Source organism: Amborella trichopoda, chromosome 7, assembly GCF_054954075.1.
Source record: "Amborella trichopoda isolate Santa Cruz 75 chromosome 7, AtrichopodaSantaCruz75HAP2 v2.0, whole genome shotgun sequence".
Classification (NCBI taxonomy): Eukaryota; Viridiplantae; Streptophyta; class Magnoliopsida; order Amborellales; family Amborellaceae; genus Amborella; species Amborella trichopoda.
This window is the reverse complement of record NC_142342.1, coordinates 19,518,135-19,537,800: the sequence shown is the minus strand read 5'-3', so window position 1 is coordinate 19,537,800 and position 19,666 is coordinate 19,518,135.

Genomic DNA, 19,666 nt, shown 5'->3' with positions numbered 1-19,666 from the left:
TAATTTTAAACATATCTTTGAGCGTGCAATTAAGAGATTCAAAAAAGGTGTTTTGATTTAGCTGTATCCTGAGAGTGTTCTGGCCGTTATTGTTTGCATCTCAATTTCTACCGAGTTGAGGGCATTAAATACTTAGAAAAAAACAAACTCTTTTTTACTTCCAAATCCTGGACTATTTTATCTCTCTATAACTTCCGCAACCTAATCTAATTCCTATAACAATTTAATTGGACTAAGAGTGTTTTGTTGCGAGATATTAGTTTCGAAACCTGATCTAATTCAATTGAACTAAAACTAGGAGTTCTCTGAAAATACCTAACTGAACTGTTCCCGGTTATGCGGACGTGCTGCCAAATTTTTCTGGACAAGATTAAGTGAAACCAACAAATACTATCGGATTAGAGAAAATATATGGTAGTGAAGATCTCTCAAGAGGGAGAAATCAAGGTTTTCAATGCCAACCGTCCTTCACTATTAAATAAACTGAAAAACAATGAAAAGACATGAAAAAGGATGAAGAGAAGAAAACATGCCTCTTTAAACTGAAACCAATATAATGCCTTCTAGTTATCCTGTATGGATCAAGCTGGACAATTCCCACCTATTCATCATTGATCAATTCTTTATTTCATTTCGTATAATTTCCCCATTTAAACTAATTTTTTCATCTACTTGAAGCTTATCCTACTTTCCCCATCATGCCTTCAACAGAGCAATTCCGTCTCTCAATACATCTTTGTTTATCTCCTCTCTTATTTACCTCGATGATTAGGAAGGCACAATAAATTCTATTGAAAAAAAAAAAAAAGAGAAAAAAAAAAGAAAAAAAAAGAGAAAAAAAAAAGAAAACAAAAGAGAGTGAAATCTTCTTGAATTTTAGATGTTAGAAAGAATTTTACCCGAGTAGAAATAGTTTGCTGAAGATGAAAACAAGTTGATTCGGAACACATGTGATGGAGGTGCAGTATGCAGCCGCAAAATTGATGTTTTCAGAGGAAAAGAGTCCTGGCTTAATTGGTTAGGGCCTGACGATTTACAACGCTACGACCTAGGCTCAATTCGTGTAAAAGAATGGGCCCTCTCCCCAGTGACTCACCCCAAAAAAAAAATTTGCTAGTTTCAAAGTACATTAAAGATGCTATTTCAATACAATATGGCAAATTGTTTCATGAGGGCTTGACCGCATGCGGTTTTAAGGTATGAGGCATCCATCTAAAAACAATTGAATCTAACGGTCAAAATATTTTTAAAGAAAATTATTATTTTTAATTATAAAAATTTATTTAATTTTTCATATTCATGCTCTCCAAGTTCGATATTATATGACCTTAAAAAATGAAGTCCAAAAATCCATTTCAAAATTAGATTTTTAGGAGGTGACTCATTTCTACATGGACTCATAGAAATCGTGTCCATATAATATTTATCCTCTACCGATATATACAAGATTTCATGGCATTTGTGTCGATGGCATATAGAAGTAAACTATCTCGCCTGCTCCAATGCAAAGAATAAAGCAAATCTATAAACCACCATAATTGCATTTCACGTTCGAGACATAACAAGTATTGTTACTATTACGATAACATTTTTTAAATGGGCAAGCTTTTTATGCCCCAATCACAATGTCTCTTCTTTGCATTGTATTTTAAATTTTTTTTTATAAAATATTTTGATACCAAATTTTGAGAGTCCAATTCTCTATTTAACTCTCACTTCTAAAAAATACACAAACAATATTCTCAATAAAAAAAAATGACTAAAATACTTTGAAATGTTTTGAGAGGTATTTTGGTCATTATATTTTATCAAAAAAATATTTTTAATATTTTTTTAAGGTACACCCCAATGAGAAGATGGCAAATACCAAATTCATATTCATAAAATTTGTATAAAAATAATTAAAAATAAATACTATGAGGCGTCGGATCTAAGATCAAAAGGTGCGTAGCTCACTATATCAAAACTGAACGGCTGGATGGTAGAGGAAGCTTAGATTTTCTATACCGTAGAAAAAGTTTAGAAACCTTTCCCTTTTAAAATAAGAGATTCGTATTCTAGATATAGAGATTCCAAATGCCCTTTCAGAACATGACAATGCAATTGTAATGTGACTACTTGCGTTCTAAACAGTCACGTTCGTTCATATGGGATCCAATATATCTAACGCCACGGCAAAACAATGGTTTTAAATTTCGCACCCTACCCAATCACAAGTATGACTCCCAACAGACCCAGCCCGGCCAGGCCCGGCAAGGTTCATGCCTGGCTTGGAAATTTACTGTTCAGGCATGGCCTGAATCCTGATAAGGACTTTGTTGGGTGGAGCCTAACCCTGAACCGTCCCATTAGAACCTTCCTCTTTTTTTTTTTGGTCTCGCTGTTCAAGTTTTTCTTGATGTAAGAAAAAAAATATGCTAAAATACTTTTTACAAACTTTTTGTGAGTTTTTAGAGAAAGGAAGAGAGATTAGGTTTCTTGAGAGAGATAAAGCGAGATTGGATTTCTAGAGAGAGATAAAAAAAATAGATTAGATTTTTAGAGAGAGAAAAAAAGATTGGCGTTCTAAGGAGATTTTTAGAGAGAGAAAGATTGGGTTTCTAGGGAGACAAAGAGATTTTGGTTTTCTAGAGAGAGGAAAAAGAGATATTGGGTTTCTAGAGAGATAAAGTTTTTAGAGAGAAAAAGAGATATTGGGTTTCTAAAGAGAGAATGAGATATTGGGTTTTTAAAGAGAGATTGAATTTTTAAAGAGAATGAGATATTAAGTTTTTATAAAAATAGAGTAGTTTTTTTAGCGAGAAAGAAAAGTTGAGTTTTTAGAGAGAGAATTTGTTTTTAGAGATAAAAAGAGAGATTGAGTTTCCAAAAGAGAAAGAGATGTTGGGTTTCTAGATAGAGAGATTGAATTTTTAGAGAGGGATTGAGATTCTAGAGAGTGAAAGAAAGAGAAATTAGGTTTCTAGAGAGAGAGAAATTGGGTTACTAGAGAGAGAGAGCAAATGGGTTTTAAAGATAAAAGGAGAGGTTAGGTTTATAGAGAGAGAAAGAGATACTAGATTTTTAGAGAGACAGAGATTGGGTTTTTAGAGAGAGAAAGATATATGTGTTTCTAGAGAGAGAGAGAGAATGAGTTTTAGATAGAGATTGGATTTCTAGAGAGAGATAGAATGGCATTTTAGGGAGAGAAATAGCCTTTCGTTTCTAGAGTGAGAATGTGTCTTTAGAGAGATAAGAGAGATTGGGTTTGTAGAAAGAGAGAGGGGGAGAGAGAGAATGAATTTTAAATTTTCTAAAACATATTTTAACATGTATTTTTATTTATTTATTTTTGGCTTACTACAAACAAAAAAAGTTTGAAAAGTAAAGATTAAATAAACATAAAATTGTTAAATGGATTAGGCCAGGCTTAATTTGGGCTAGCCTGAGACATTTTTCGAGCAAGACAGGCCCACTTTGAAAAAATTTTCAGGCTTTTTCGGCCCGGCCCATTAAAGAACAGGTCAATAAGTATTGATCATTACGCGAGCCTAGCCCAACTCAAAACTCGATAATAGCCTGGAATCAAGCTTGTTAGCAGTCGGTAACTAGCCCTGCTCGAAAAACCAGTCCATTAAATAGTCCTAATTACAAGTGTCACCTTTATATTTACACCCAAGTTTAAATGCGTGATAGTAATTGTATGTTTAATTTGGGTTAAATTGAGTAATGGCACTATGAGATCCTCTCACACCTATGTGAATAGAATCCTAAATAATCACCATTAAATTTTGACACAGATCTCTAGAAAAGTTATCACATGGGTGTGGGACTTGGGTGAATTACTTTATTGATAATTTTATTAGAGATCTGAGTCAAAATTTAATGCTTATCCTTTGATGTATAAATATATAAAAGCATATAACATATTTTGAGTTTAATAAATTTCAAGGCTTATAGATTTCATAATTGTGAAGCACTATTGTCAATCCTAAGAGATAATGACTCAAATACGTCAAAGACTTGTAGGGGGAAAGTGAAGCACTATATTTGGGAAAAACTTTTAGGGGGAACCTGACCTGGCATAATTAGAGGCATAGTTAAGGACTAGGGCAACTGGTGGGATCAATTTGACTGTTGAATTAGTGCCTTGGCTAGTTTAGTGCGGATAAAAACCGGTTCAATCGAAAACCAATTAGAAGTAGTACTAGATCAATTTTGGTTAATTGGATCAGTCACTCTTGATCAGTTTGACCAAATAAATAAGGGTGCGTAATTTTTTAAATTTAATTTTTTTTAATAAAATAATCCAATCAATTCTCGACTAACCGTGGGAGCAATTTTAACAATATAATGAAGAGATTTTAAGGAAGATACTCAGTAGCTGGCCCAATTGGGTGTCTCCAACTCTCTTGCCCTCTCTCTCCCTCTTCCTCCCTCTCCCTCTCTCCCTCTTCCTGCCTCTCTCCCTCTTCCTCCCTCTCTGTCTCTACCCACAACTTGTTGACTGTACGCTTTAGAAGTGATACGAAGTATATATGTGAAAATCACATGCTGTTATTGTTATTTGTTAACACTATTAATATACTCAAGGGAAACTAAACGAGGGAGAAGGCTGGTAGGGAGTATACAATGTAAATGTTCGTTTGTGGGTGCAAGATGCTTGAGCAAAATAGTTAGAAGACGTGGACTCTTCTTTAGGTAGAAATAGTTTTGTTTTTTTAAAAAAAAAAAAAGTTAACGGTAACTTCATTGAGTGGGTGGAAAAAGTAGTTGTAGACTAAGCTTTGACCCTTATTTCTTCATTTTATAAAGAGATGTTTTGCTCCCTCGTTAATAGGTCAAAGGCGTCCCGGTAACCGGAATGAAATGAGCAAGAGAAGCGCGTAAGAGCTAATGAGGCACGTCTATAACCCTCGGGTCTGCCACCTGACAAGAGGAAACGGGGTCATTTCTAAGAGCCGGGATCTCATAGCTGCATAAGAATAGTCATGTTAACTAGGCATGTTCTAATTAATGAAAGAAAAAGATTTGATAGGGCCACAGCCCTATCAAAATGCCAAGGGCTACAGCCTTTTTGACCGTCTATTACTTTAGACGGTGAGGATTTTTCGAAGTATAATTCTATTAGGGTGCAATTTGTATACGGATGCATCCATAGGTGTAGAGGTAAGGTGCACTTTCAAAATTTATCATGGTATATAATTTTGATGTAAAATGTTCTTAGGATTATTTCAAAATCTATTTTAATATCTAATTATAAAATTTTTTAATTTAAAAAATGGTTAAAATCACTATAAACATATGAAAATCTTGAAAATGGATGGTGTAGATAATATGTTGTAAAATGCATTATTTCTGACACATAAAATCTTGTTATTTTTCATAGTTATACATCTCGATGTCGAGATGATCAATCAAAGGGATTTTCAACATTAAAACTACTTTTTCCTCTTGATTTTTGAGGGGCATCCGTAGTTCTACACTATAAGGTAGCATCCTTATATAAACTTTTTCCATTCTATTATCAATGACCTCAAAAGGAAACCCTTTTTTTTTCCTATGTAGCCCTCTTCTCTGTCCCATTCTCTCTCTTCTGCTGCTCGCTTTCTTCATTTTTATTGCAGCAGCGAGGCATAGTTGGATTCTTGATGCCTTTTTATACGAACCATGATGACAATCTCTTCCATCTATCATTTCAATGTGCTTTTACTCATGGAGTACGGAGATTATTAGCCTGAAGATGTGGGAAATGGCTTGTCCCTGGTATTTTTGCCTTTGAATTACTTAGGTGGTGGTTGCTTTTCAAGTTTAAATCTAATGGACTCCATAATATCTGGTTTTCAATATTTTTTACTACTATTTGGTTTTTATGGGAGGAGCGAAATATGAGAATCTTTGAGTCAAGATCCATCAGGAGGGAGCATCTTGTGAAATGGATCGCCGTACATGTTTAGGCACTTGCAAAGGTTAAAAAGTAGTCTTTCCACTTATTAGAAAAAGCCATTTTTGGTAAACTTCAAATAAATTGGCTTCAACAGAAATCAAAATCCCTTATTCTCGTGGCATGGTCAATTCCTGACGTTCATAATTACAAGCTTAATATTGATCATGCTTCTTTAGAAATTTAGGTTTAGTAGGTAATGGTAGAGTCCTCAAGAATAAAGATGGTGGTTTCATTACTGCTTTTGCAAAGCACTTTTGTTTTGCTTCTAATAACCTCCAGAGTTCTTGGCACTTGAAGAAAGAAATCAGGTGGCTCGCCAGAGAAATTGCTTTCCAATTTAGATAAAAAGCTATTCGGCCCTGCTTGTGGATACCATTCAGCATCGATGTCATACTCCATACGGTTACAGACGATTGCAGATAATTGCATATAATTACTGTACCAGATTTTCTACTCATCAGTGGTCCATTAAACACATTTTTTGGGAGGCTAATATGGTTGCTGATGCTCTTACTAAGAGAGCATATGCGGAATCTAACGCTACTGTATGCTACCGTCGACCATCATATTTTCTTTCTTCTCTTTTACTACCTGACCTGATACCGCTGCCTTATTATATTATTGTACTGTAATTATTTTTCCTTGCTCATTTATAATGAAAAAACACGTACGGGGCCTTCTTCCCCATTAACTTACCCATATGAAAAAACCCTTTTTCCTGTGTAGCCCTCTCTTCCTTTATCCCTCTCCCGCCACTCTCTCTCTCTCTGGAAATCAAGGAAGCCAAAATTTGTGAAATCATCTATGTGCTTCTCTCTCCTTAAGACTGGCTTCACATCACATCAATGGATGGTGAGATTTAAGGTTTCTCTGGCTCGTCAGTACGCCTGATGAATTTAGGGCTTGCATTTCTCTCTCATCCTGTTGATAGTTGCATTTGTCTTTATCTCCTTTAGACACGAGACTGTTGTTTAGGGGGTTTCAATCTCTATCAGGGTTTGTCTCTCTCTCATATTTTTAGAGGGTTTCAATTTTGTGTCCAGTTTATGTAAAGATAAGTGGAAGGATTTCTTCAAACAAATGTAAAAGCTCTCGGCAAAGCAACATATTTGTTACTGTACGCTATCCTCTGATATATCAGAGTTTATGCCCTGTTACAATCTCTGCATCAGCTAGGATTAGAGGATGAGTCTTTGTCGGCCAAGAAGTGGATTAGAGAGATGCAGTTTGATGGGGTTTTGGATGTAAATTTTTTGAACTTCTCTTCAAAGTTAAATAGGTTTCTCTTCAAAGTTGAAGAGGTTTGGGGAGCAAATTTCAAAGGCACTTTTTTGGTTACAACGAGAGAAAAGAGAGATGTGTGAGAAGGACAAGCATCATCGTTTAGAGATAGAAACTCAGATAAAAACTCTAGAGAGAGCTCTAAATTGTTAAAGAGGGAAAAGGGAAGATGATAATAGGGATTTTAAAGAGGCACAGCCTTGCCTAATCTTTTCTTACTACAAATTTATATTAAAAAAAGAAAGAATAATAACACCAAACTTTCCATTTCACAACAAACCCTCACCATAAAAAGTTGCTCGTTTCACCATTCACCGAGAATGACAAAAACAGTCGCGAAAAGCTTATAACACCCCCCTCTAGTTCCAAAAATGAGAAGAATGGAGTCCATTTACATATGGAAAAAATTTATATAAGGTTGCGACGTTAAAATGTAAAATTACCAATGTATTTAAAAAATTCATCGAAAAAGGTTGTTTTAATGTTGAAAAGCCCTCTAATTGATCATCTCAACATCGCTAAATATGAATATGAAATGAAAAAAGATTTTGAGTCCTAAAAACAATGCATCTTGCAACACATTATCTAGACCGTCCAATTTCAAATTTTCATATATTTATAGATCTACTTGATTTTAACCATTTTTTGAATTTAAAATTTTGTAATTAGATATGAAAATAGATTTTGAGATAATCCTAAAAATATGTTACACTAAAATTATAAAATTTGGAAGTGCACCTTATTTGGACTGTTTAAGGTTGCAACCTTATAAAAACCACGCCCTTTACATAAAGCCAAAGGGTGACAACTGGGAGCATGGGTAGCCCCTCTTCCCCATATTTGGGAATGTGCAAATTTTACCCCGTCCAAAATTCCATGGACGAGCAGATAGCTGCAGCCATATTTTAATAAATAGGGCTGCAGCCCTACATAAACTCCATCCTTGAAACAATACGGAGGTGAAACAATAGAAACTTCGATGAGTAATATCAAATTCACGACGTACTGCAAAGCTTCGCATGTGAGGAACCAATGGACACTGAGTAAAACTTGGCAATTCGCGAAACCATTGCCAAGAAACGGCATTCAAAATGACCAGCGAAAGTTCACGTTATTTCAGATCGGAAAGTTGGGAGTTATTGTGGGCCAGTTGTTCACACCTCACGTGATTGGGGCTGTCAACAGGCAAGGCCTGGGCCGGCCCGGTCTGGAACCCGACTCTGCCCGGCCCAGGCTGAAACTATGCTCGATAAAGCCTTGAACCCCCGCACGACCCATTAAGGCCCGGAACTATTCTTAGAAGCTCGGCCCAGACCATTAGGCTTATTGGGCCTGACCTTGCCCAATTTAGACTCTTTTTTTTTTTAAAAAAAAAAAAAATTAGAAACTTTTTTTTGTAAGCAAAAAAATGCTAATTATTTATTTGGGTTTTTAGAGAGAGATTGGATTTTTGGAAAGAGAAAGAGAGATTGAGTTCGGAGAGAGAGATTCAGTTTTTTAAAATATAAAGGGAGATTGGATTTTTAGAGAGAGAAAAAAATATTAGGTTTTTAGAGAGAGAATAGATTTTAGAGAGAGATTTGGTTTTAGAGAGAGAGTACGAGTTTTAGATAGAAAAACAGAGGAGCACAAAAGAAATACCCACACATACCTTAACAAAAATTAAATAATCTCACAAACTCCATTTAAGCAATAACCGAAAATCAGAAGAAACGTGTGAAGAACGTTATTAACAATCACAAGAGCAAACTAGAGAGAGAAATAGAGAGAGAGAGTACGTTGGAGGTTGTGGATGAGTATTGTTCCTAAGTGGTGTGAAGCAGAGTACGTGTGAGAGTATTAGTAGGAAAAGTTGAAATTGGTGGTGCGAAGTACGTGAGAGAGTATAAATAGGGAGGTATGAAATTAGAAGCACAAAAATAGGACTGTTTTAGGAAAACAGTTTCACTGAATAAATGAAGTAAATTTTAAAATTGAATGCAAAAAAATAGAAAATTTTATTAAAAATGGGATTCTTTGAAATAAATGGAGTTAAATTGAAATTAGATTACACAAAAATAGGAAAGTTTTAGATAACAGTTTAGGAAAGTTTTTTTTAAAAACAATTTTTTATGGAATAAATGGAGTGAATTTTGAAATTGCATGCATAAAAACAAAAAGTTTTAGTAAAACAGTTTTCCTTGGAACAAATGGAGCAAAGATATAGTTTCTTTAAAAAAAAACTGAATTTGGATGCAATTTTGGAAAAAAAACTGAATTTGGATGAATTTGGACTCCCCATTAAGTAACCTTTTTTTTTTTCTTTTTAAAGAATTTCTTTTTTTTTTTTTTTCCTGATTATTCAAACTTTTATTCGCAGTAGGCCAAAAAACATATGCTAAAATATTTGTTTAGAGAGAGAAAGAGAAATTGGGTGTTTAGAGAGAGAATAGGATTGAGAGAGATTTGATTTTAAGAGAGAGAAAGAGATATCGGGTCTCTAAAAAAAATTGAGTTTTAGAGAGAGAAAGAGAGCTTGAGTGTTTGAGGGAATAAGATTTTAGGTTTCTAGAGAGATAGCATGAGTTTTTAGAGAGAGAGATTGGGGTTTTTAGAAAAAGATGAATTTTAGATGTAGTAAGAACGATTGAGTTTTTAAAAAGACAGCGAGAGAAGGCGTTAGAGATGGTGGAGGAAGAAGAAGCAGATGATGGTGGTGATCGGGGAAGAGCTCCTCATTTGCAAGTAGGATTGCTAGGTTTGGAGGTCTGTGTGAAGATTTCAAGATCGGTGGTGGCTGGCTCTTTTAGCCCACCATCAAACGATCTTTTTGGATTAAGTGACTCGACTAGGCGATCATGGGGTTGTTATATTTGCCAAGAGTAAAGCTGATTGGGTACAACAGATGTGTTTTTATGCTGATGGATGTTGAGGAAGCAAGAAGAGCAGTAAGTACTACAATCTAAAGAGTTGGAGGTAAGATCTTAACCATTAGTTTATGGAATATTTTTATTCATTCTTCTTTTGCTCCAAAATATGTCTGTCGTTAAAATTGTATGGAGTTCCTTTACATGCTTGGCATTTTAACATTTTTTGAAAGATAGGTGCTCCCTATAGCGACTTTTTGGACGTTGATTTGGGTCAATATCAGAAGTTGGTAAGCCGCTTTTGTCTGGATTAAAGTTAACTGGAATGTTTTTTCACCTAATCCAAAAAAACGTGAGGCTTCCAGTGGGGTCATAGGATTTCTCGTAAAGAGTGGAGTATGAAGAGCTAAAAGTCTTGGAGGCAAAACCAATTATTAGGCAGAAGTTAGATAAAGTGCCAGACCTTGATAAATTACCCTCAAATGCCGATGAAAGGATGACTACTAGGAGAGATTGGGGAAAGTACAAGGTGTTTCCATTAGAATCAGTAGCATGAAAGGCTCAACAACCAAGAATAATGATGTGAGACAAAATGGTGACTGCAGCTTCAATTCCATGAAGATGGCTAGATCGGGTCAGTGGTAAGCTGGCTATTGAATCAAATTTGAAATTCAAAAAAGTTTAGGTGGTAAAAAAAAAAGCAGTTTCTAATGGGTTGGAGTTACCAAATTTTATGGAGAGGAAAACGCAAAACATGTCTAACTTGGGCGTTTTGAACGGGGAGAAACGTCCAAGGATTTTTATAGAGCAGGGGCAAAGTAGTATTTTTTTTGATAAAGGTTATTTGGGATGTGACTCAATCTCTAGGGATGCGCAGACGAAAGAGGGAGGAGATATTTTGGGTACGGATCTTCTAAAGGACGGTTTTGCACTTTCACTGCAAATCTCATTATTACTTGTTTGGGGAAAGAGAGAGGTGTTAAAAGGGCCGAGGAAAAAGGCAGACTTTGTGCCTTTTCTAGTTGGTTTACTTCTTGCTAGAGCTATTTCCAAATAAATCAGTTCTGCAGATTTTGGATGAGCTTTGGACTTAAGGGATGGTGGAGAGGTTTCTTTCCTTTCGTAAGGCTACTCATAGGAAGAGGGACAGGGGTCCTCGTGTGCCACCAGAGGCTCAAGGCTTGCCATTCATAGTGCTGGAAGAGGATGGTTTCGTAAATCCAATCCATGTGCAAGCGGAGTCTTGTCTTTCGGGGATGAGTCGGAGATTGTGAAGAGGGGGTTGTGAATGCTGATCGTTTGATCATCTGGATGCCGAGATTAACGAAGTGGCTATGCCATTGTTAAAAGGTGGGGTGGCTGACCAACAATCAGATGGCGGAGGAGGAATGGAGGATGACTTGTTTCGGGAACCTGATTGTCACGACCCTGCCGCTGTCCCGCTTACCGTACTCGTCGGAGGGCGGCTGAGAGCGGGTCCATGAACCGGAGGTAGCGGATGTCACTCAGGTCGAAGTGGCTCAGCGCTTTAATAATACTGTAAACAAAACAAACCATGGAAAGACTAAAACATCAACTCTGAATGCAGAAGCCAAAAACCATACTCCAAAAATCTACTGTATATCATTTATCAAAATCATTACATATCAGTTCTAGGCATCAGGGCCTGATAGTACATACGACCCACAATAAACCATAATTAGGGCCGAAGTGCCCATAAAACCCACAATGAGAAAGAATTATCTTCGACAGTTTCAAGTCCCAAACGCCAACAGCTTCTATTAGGCCAATTTTCTTCCACCTGTAACTGTTGCCCTATAGAGATGGTAAAAATGATAGAATGAGCTATACAACCCAGTAAGTAATTCCAGATACTAAGCATCATCAATGAATACATCCAGGGATCACAAACTGAATCACTCACTTATAAACTATCACAGTATAGACATCACAGAGATTCGAAATCTCCTTAGTATATCTATCGTGGTCATTATTTCAAGTATCAGAATTCTCATCCATTCAATACAATAATCATTATTCAAATTCGCCATGCACATAATAAGTACTATAAGAAGTAGCAATCCAGAAAGCCTTCTGTTAGTGAACACTATCATAAAACATACAGTCATTTACTTCACGATATCATTCATTTATCCATAACCAGACACGTTTCACAATGTACGCTCTTATCAAAACAGAACTTGTTCTTACTTATCACTAAGCACATTTCATTCCACAGTAAGCACTTGGTCAGGTCATGCAATACGTTGGAAGCATGAGCCTAACTGGTATCAATCACATAAGGAGTCTGTAACAATCACTGGGTCAGATCATGCAATATGCTTAAAGCACGCACCTAATCGACATCATTCACGTAAGTAGTCTATAACAATCACTAGGTCAGGTCATGCAATACGCTCAAAGAACGCACCTAACCGGTATCAATCACATAAGCAGTCCTATAACAATCACTGGGGCAGGTCATGTACGCTCAAAGCACGCACCTAACATGCGTCAATCACATAAGCAGTCTGTAACAATCATTAGGTCAGGTCATGCAATACGCTCAAAGCACGCACCTAACTGGCATCGTTCACATAAGCAGTCTATAACAATCACTGGGTCAGGTCATGCAATACGCTCAAAACACGCACCTAACAGGCATCAATCACATAAGCAGTCTATAACAATCATTGGGTTAGGTCATGCAATACGCTCAAAACACACACCTAACCGGCATCATTCACATAAGAAGTCTATAACAATCACTGAGCCAGGTCATGCAATACACTCAAAGCATGCCAAGGACTTCTCATAACGTTACTCACATTAGTCCCACTACCAATGGGTAGCCCATTATGTAGCAGTTAGTATAACAGTATCAGGACAAAACATTCGAGTATCAATCTTTATTCACATTCAGTCAATACTCCATGACAGCCAATGCTGGTCTCATTGCTAAGGTCTGATGTCTTATGCAGAACTATATAATTGGCATGTACACTGCTTTTTAACATAAGGCATTCATCACGGGGGCTATCTCAAGGCACTTATGCTTTATCAATTTAGCATTCATACTCCATGGTCACATTCAAGTATATGCATCATATAGTAATCATGAGGTATTAGCAATTATCAAGTCATCACCAATTGCAGAGTCACATAGCATCGTGCTTCTAACTCCATGGCAATTAACATATGACGATCATTACAGGAAGACCGTCGTATATCATTGGCGTTTATCAATCTGCACACATAACACTCTGTCACATAATTGGTCAGTGAAAGATTCAAGCAAAAAGAGCATATTTTATCACCTCCATAACTGGGACCTTCTTGTAGGAAAAAGGAGTACAATTGTCAAGCAGTGGCAGGTTTTAGTGTGATTTGAAGACGATTTTAAAATATATTTATTCAAAGCTCACAATAAGGTGATTTGAATACATTTGGTCAGAGTTAAGCGCAAAACCATGTAACAGGCACAATTTTGAAAGTCTTTGTGTTGTGTGGCATTGACACACCCCTCCTCTCGGGGAATAACTCCCAATCCAGGGAGAATCATAATATAATTAAAACATAGAATTTCAAATCCACCAGTAATCTTTGAAATGACAGTAGTTTAAAGGCATTTGGAAATCATTTGACGGATCAAAAGTTTGACACAAATTACACGACAGTTGCTATAAATTTCTCACAACAGCGACATGCCCCCACATTTTGGGGCATACCACACAAACCTCGGGGTGTTTGAAATTATCAAAATATGTAACTTTAAGTTTACTCAGAAATTTTTCAAATGGTGGAAGTTTGAAAACATTTGGCCGTCATTAGGTGGGTAAAAAATGCAATGCAAAACAGGCAACAATTGTTGGAAAATTCGAGCCATCGTGACAGTGACACATGCTCCTACCCAGGGGTGCATTTCTTAAACCGTGTACAATTTTGAAAATAATATGAAAATCACAAATAAAATAGACTGGCATATCTTTCATTCAAGATTAATTTGGGCTCGTTTGGACATTGTTTGGCAACTAAAAAGTACCTCGCAAAAATAGTCACAATTCTGGAAAATCTCAATACCAAGCTTAGCATACATTCAAGATCATTCAATGCTTTATTAACTAAGATAAAACTTCATACAAAATATCATTCATATAAAAATAGCTTTACAAGAGAGCTATGCTACAACTTGTTACCACTAACAAGTTCATTTCCATGGCTCAAACAATCATGGCATAGAGGCACGCGGCTATTATTCTGAACCCCACCAACTCATTCATACTCACAATTTCCACCCCATCATTAACCCACTAACAATATTCAAAACCCATTTCCTATTATTATTGATGCAAAGAAGCTAGACCCACTTACTTGAAGCTCACGACACTCCAAACTCCACACACAGGTCACCTTCTTGCTCCTCGTGGCAGCCAACAGCAGCGGCGGCAGCAGTGAAGAGGGTTTCCCCCTTGAGCACTAAAGAGAGAAAGTTGGGAGAGAAGAAGGGAGAAATGGGCAGACAGCGCTGGGGTGGAGAGGGGCATGACTTAAAATCCTGTGGGTAGGTGAGATCTACTGTGGCTGACGTGGCGGGGTGGTTGGGGAAAAGGTCGCTAGTGTCACCCGCGTGGTGCAGCGTTGACGAATTCGGCGTGGCACTGACCCTGTCGATGGATGTACAAGGCTTGACCGAATGTGCACGACGTTACCCTCTAATCGCACGTGGCGTTGATCTCTCTGTCTTCACATGGCGTTGGTCACCTATTCACGCTGTGCTCCTTCATCTTCACGCACGACGTTACTCCTTCCCTTTCATGCGCGACGATACTCAGTTTCATGCATGGTTGGTACAAATGGCGATGCTATAACTTCTTCTCTCTCTTCTATTTACAGACGACGCTACACCTCATCACAATCGGCGCTGGGTCTCCATGCACAGTCGGTGCTAGTCCTTGAGTTCACAAACAATGCTGCCTCCTGTCATGCCTGATGTTACTCTTTACCCTCGCGGCGATGCCTTCATTCGTGTGTGGCGTTGCCTCTTGCGCTCGCGGCGATGCCCCTTGTTCGTACGCGACGTTACCATTTCACGCACGATGTTTCCTCTCATCTACGCATGGCGCTCCCTCTCGTCCATGCATGAAGTTCCCTCTCATCCATGCATAACGTTCCCTCTCGTCCACGCACGACGTTCCCTCTCATCCATGCACAACGTTCCCTCTCGTCCACGCACATCGTTCCCTCTTTATACTAATGGTGATACCTCCAAAATTCACAGACAACGTTAAGTCTTCTCCCTTAGCTTCGGGCATGTATTCCCTTCTCTCTACTATCGTGAGTGTCTAGGTCTCTATTGCCGTGAGTGCTTTAAGTCCAGAAAATTGTGGTCCTTACATCATCCCCCCCTTAAAAAGTATTTTGTCCCCAAAATCATACATATGAAATTCCAATAATCTAGGGAGGGCACCCACACATCCACTACTGTCTCATACAACCATCTATGTCTTCATTTCTAGTAATTACATAGTGTTGTACTTCACATTTCACACACAACATCAAGCTCTAACTGTTGAGATACCTTAGCAATTCGGACACCCTATTAACCTAACTAGCCAACATTAACAAGTTGACACACACAATTCAAATCAAGCCATTCAAATCCAATCAGTCTCAACCAATTCAGCCACTACTAGTTGGCTATAGGTATCAGTCTCTAAATAAGGTCCGATAATACTCACAAGGCGGCACCTTACAAACATCGATCATACAATATACTCAAAACATACACCATAGAATCACAGTCACAAAACTAGGCCCTGCAATACTCCCAAAGGAGGCACCTCACTACTATCAATCATAAGGTCAGGCCCTGACACAAGCTCAAAGCATGCTCTTCATCAGTATCAGTCACAAAGTCGAGCCCTACAACACACTCAAAGTAGGCACCCTAGAATAATCACAATATCACAGTATGGTCAATGTAATATGCTCAAAGAAGGCCAATCAATCCCATATCACTGTATGGTCATGCAATATGCTCAATGCATGCCAATCAATCACATATCACAGTATGGTCATGCAATACTCTCAAAGCATGCCAATCAATCACATATCACAGTATGGTCATGCAATATGTTCAGAGCATGCCAATCAATCACATATCACATTATGGTCATGCAATATGCTCAAAGCATGCCAATCAATTACATATCACAGTATAGTCATGTAATACGCTCAAAGCATGCACCATGGAATCACATGGTCAGGCCCTACAATATGCTCAAAGTAGCCACCTCAGTACAATCACAAAGTCAGGCCAAGCTCAAAGTAGGTACCCTATAGGTATCAATCACAATCGTCGGGTCCTACAATACGCTCAAAGTAGGCACCCTATCAGTATCAATCACAATCATTGAGTCCTACAATATGCTCAAGGTAGGCACCCTATTAGTATCAATCACAATCATCGAGTCCTACAATACACTCAAAGTAGGCACCTTATCAGTATCAATCACAATCGTCGGGTCCTACAATACGCTCAAAGGAGGTACCCTATCAGTATCAATCACAATCATCGGGTCCTACAATACGCTCAAAGTAGGCACCCTATCAGAATCAATCATAATCGTCAGATCCAAGAATACGATCAAAGTAGGCACCCTATCAATATCAATCAAAATCGTCGGGTCCTACATTATGCTCAAAGTAGGCACCCTATCAGGATCAATCACGACCATGCAATACGCTCAAAGCATGCACCACAGAATCACAGTCAGGCCCTACAATACTCTCAAAGCAGGCACCTCACTAACTAGGGTCATGCAATACGCTCAAAGCATGCTTAAGAAATCGTGTACCACGCGGTACCCTCATACAATGATTCATACATCACATTTCACACATCGCAAGATTGACCACACAAGTCAAAACAAAAAACACTTATCACTTCAATCACATGGCACGTAATAGCTCTCAACTAGACGGGGTAAGACATAGCCCTCAATCAAAGTTCCACACAGTCATCATACAAAAAGGATTTCCAAATGGTTACACACACTTTAAATACAGTCAGGCGATAAGGGTTTAAATTCTATTAGATATGTCAAAATATGGTGTTATGATAACAGTGGGGGGAACCAAGGTCCAACAAAATTTTTGATTTCACATTACAATCAAAACACACTTCTAGTTCTCCGAAGTCAAGGCCTTAACTCCTTCCTTTTGGAGTGCAATGATGCGACTCGAGTCTTGGGTCTGGGCTCGTTCTTTAATGTCAGGCCGTCTCTAATTAGGTGGCCCGACTTGCCACAGTTGTAATAAGCTTTTGTCTTTAACCAGCACTTGGAAGCCACATGGCCTTGCTTCCTGCAAGAGGTATAATGCATGAGCCAGCTCTGCTTGACGTCACCCTGGGAGGTCTTTTGGGTCTTGTTATTCCTTCGACTTTCCTTTTCTCGTGGAGCCCCAAAGGGCAGAGGCCCTGTCCTTTGCTGCTCTTTCTTCAATCGACATTCATCACGGTCCCTTTCCACCTTCCGGGCAAAATCGACCAATTAAGTGAAGGACTTAAGATTGGACGACAAAACTTTCCCTCTGATATCGGATCGCAAACCTCTCTCAAACTTGCTTGCCTTGTTAGCCTTCGTGTTGATGATATGAGGTGCGTATTGGGATAATTCAGAAAATTTTGCCACATACTGATCAATGGTCAAATTCCCTTGTTGTAACTCTATGAATTCAACCTCCTTCCTTTCCTTTACCGACTCAGGGAAGTACTTTTGTTGAAGGCCTCTAGAAATCCTTCCCAAGTAGGTTCTATCTCGTCTTCCTCCCAAGCCTGCTGGACCAAACGCCACTAATGTTCTGCATCCCCTTTTAACATGAAGGTACCCAGCCTCAATTTCTGCTCATCTGAGCACTGCAAAACTCCAAAGATATTTTCCACTTGCATTAGCCATCTCTCTGCTTTCTCTACACCTCCTTGCCCTAAGAAAATTGGGGGTGCCTGCCTCATAAGCTTCTCTATCAGATTACCATCACTTTGCTCTAGGGCAGGGGTAAAGAGGGCCGACATTGACTCTTTCATTATTTGGGTCATGGCTCCTAGAGTCTTACAAAATTTGCCGAGGGCTTCAGTGTCATAGTTATTAGTACTCCCATAGTAGCCATGAGCTCTCGATATCTTCAACCTAGCCACAGTAACACCCAATTACCATTTTATCCACCCACTACTCTATCCTAAAACCACTCTAAGGGTACTCTTAAACTCCCTAAGCCGAGGAACCTATCTTGGCTGCTCTGATACCATGCCGTCACAACCCCACCCTCGTCCCCCATACCGTACTCACCGGAGGGCGGTAGAGAGTGGGTTCGTGAACCGAAGGTAGGGAATGCCACTCAGGTTGGAGTGGCTCAACGCTTTAATAATGCGGTAAACAAAGCAAATCATGAAAAAACCAAAACATCAACTCTGAATGCATAAGCAAAAAACGATACTCCAAAAATCCACTACATATCATTTATCAAAATCATTACATATCAGTTCGAGGCATCAGGGCCCAACAGTACACACGACCCACAATAAACCATAATTAGGGCCAAAGTGCCCATAAAACCCACAATGAGAAAGAATTATCTTCGACAGCTTCGAGTCCCAAACGCCAACATCTTTTCCTAGGCCAATCTTCTACCACCTGTGACTGTTGCTCTACAGAGATGGTAAAAATGAAAGAATGAGCTATACAACCCAGTAAGTAAGTCTAGATACTACGTTACTCACTTATAAACTATCACAGTATAGATATCACATAGATAAGAAATCTCCTTAGTATATCTATCACAATCATTCTTTTAAGTATCATAATTCTCATCCATTCAATACAATAATCATTATTCAAATTCGCCATGCACATAATAAGTACCATAAGAAGTAGCAATCCAGAAAGCCTTTCATTAATGAACACTATCATAAAACATACAGACATGCACTTCACGGTATCATTCATTTATCCATAACCAGACACATTTCACAATGTACGCTCTTATCATAACAAAACTCATTCTTACTTATCACTGAGCACATTTCATTCCACATTAAGCACTTGGTCAGGTCATGCAATATGCTCTAAGCATGTGCCTAATTAGCATCAATCATATAAGTATTATGTAACAATCACTGGGTCAAGTCATGCAATATGCTCAAAGAACACACCTAACCGACATCATTCACATAAGCAGTTTATAACAATCACTAGGTCAGGTCATGCAAGACGCTCAAAGAACGCACCTAACCGGTATCAATCACATAAGAAATTTATAACAATCACTAGGTCAGGTCATGCAATACGCTCAAAGCACGCACCTAACTGGCATCAATCACATAAGCAGTCTAGGAAAATCACTGAGTCAGGTCATGGAATAGGCTCAAAACACACACTTAGCCAACATCATTCACATAATGCTGGTCTCATTGCTAAGGTCTGATGTGTCATACCGAACTACATAACTGACATGTACAATATGCTTTTTAAAATAAGGCATTTATCACGAGGGCTATCTCAAGGGACTTATCCTTTGTCAATTTAGCATTTATACTCCATGGTCGCATTCAAGT